Genomic DNA, 1561 nt, shown 5'->3' with positions numbered 1-1561 from the left:
TAGATTTTTCGTTATAATTATGGGGTGAATTTTTATATTCTATTCTTTAAATACTGCCATCACCAATTAATTACATTTTGTTGAGAAAATGATGATGTATGTCTTCATGTGGGTCAAGAGGTGTAGCTCCATTATCATTAATTTAAATTTTTAAAAAATGGGAAGTCAAAACTTTGGTCAAGAAAAAGGAATGGGTAAGATAATGGCAGCACATGCATTATAGACAAAATAATATTGCCAGATGTTCAATAATAACAAGTATCCTTCCCCAGTAATTGCATTTCAGGGAGGCTTCCATTAAAAAATTACAGTTTAGTCTATGCTTAAAGATCTCAGATGTTGCTATTTTAATGTTCAGCTTTGGGAATAATATTTTTAAACTGATGAGAACAGATACTAACTACACTTGATCTTAGCCAAAAGACCAGGAAGAGATTGCATAATATTTTTAAAGCTGAAGTTTGAATGAGTAACATAAACAACTTAAAAGATTCTAAAATGTTCATTATTCAATCATTTTTCTGTAATTAATAATTAATACACTAATTAATGCTTAAGTACTGTTCTATAATTTTATTTCACATAATGTTTTAGCAGTTTGAAAAAATTTCAAGTTCTCTCTCAATGAAAATGAATTTAGTGTATATGGCGGCAAAGAGGTGCACTGCTTGCTTGCTTTTCCTTCAAGGAAAAACCTGCCATTAAAGTGCAAACGGTGTAATTAGCTGACAGACTCCATCCGTTAGTGGATTCAGGACGCTTTTCCTTTTCTGCTTTCAAGCTGAGGCTGTACTCTCTCCAGGCAGCCCCAACCCAATGATTGAGCATGGACCTGGCCATTTCTGTCCAATGTAGGTCTCTTCTAATGGGCAATCTGCTCCAATCATCCCTACCAGTTTATCTGGGATTATGGCAAAATTGCCCCATGCATGGAACTTTTCTCTGCCCAATCCTGCTTTCTCCCTCTCCCCTTTTAAAGGCATCAGGTTCACATGGCAACCGAATACTTTCATTTGCTAACCATCCTTCCCGCACCCTCTTTTATCTTTTAAAAGTATAGACTTTATGCTCAAAATAAATCCTACTCTTCTAACTTCTCTGTTTTCCTCCAGGAAGATATTGATACAACATATGTTTATATAATGCAATTTATTTTTTTTTAACTTTTTATTTATATTCCAGTTAGTTAACATACATTGTAATATTAGTTTCAGGTGTACAATATGGTGATTCAACATTTCCATACAACACCCAGTGCTCATCACAGCAAGTGGATTCCTTAATTCCCATCACCTATTTCACCCATCCCCTCCACCCACTTCCCTTCAGTAACCATCAGTTTCTTCTCTATAGTTACAAGTCTGTTTCTTGGTTTGCCTACTTCTGTTTTTTGTTTTTGTTTTTTTCCCTTTGCTTCTTAAATTTTGTTTCTTAAATTCCACATATGAGTGAAATAATGTTATTTGTCTTTCTTTGACTAAGTTATTTCATTAGAATAATACTCTAGCTCCATCCGTGTCATTGCTAAGCAAAATAAATGCAATTTATTTTATACAATTAC

The 1561-nt window shown here is 33.8% G+C and overlaps 1 pseudogene; it reads right to left on the bottom strand.

Moving 5' to 3' along the window:
• Positions 1-227: 227 nt before the first annotated feature.
• On the bottom strand, positions 228-436 carry LOC123804120 (U2 spliceosomal RNA; annotated as a pseudogene).
• Positions 437-1561: the final 1125 nt, after the last annotated feature.

This window comes from Ursus americanus, chromosome 8 (genome assembly GCF_024610735.1).
Source record: "Ursus americanus isolate L20-20 chromosome 8, mUrsAme1.1.p, whole genome shotgun sequence".
In the NCBI taxonomy this organism is placed as follows: domain Eukaryota; kingdom Metazoa; phylum Chordata; class Mammalia; order Carnivora; family Ursidae; genus Ursus; species Ursus americanus.
The sequence above is the reverse complement of the archived record's forward strand: the minus strand, read 5'-3'. Positions and strand labels throughout refer to the sequence as shown.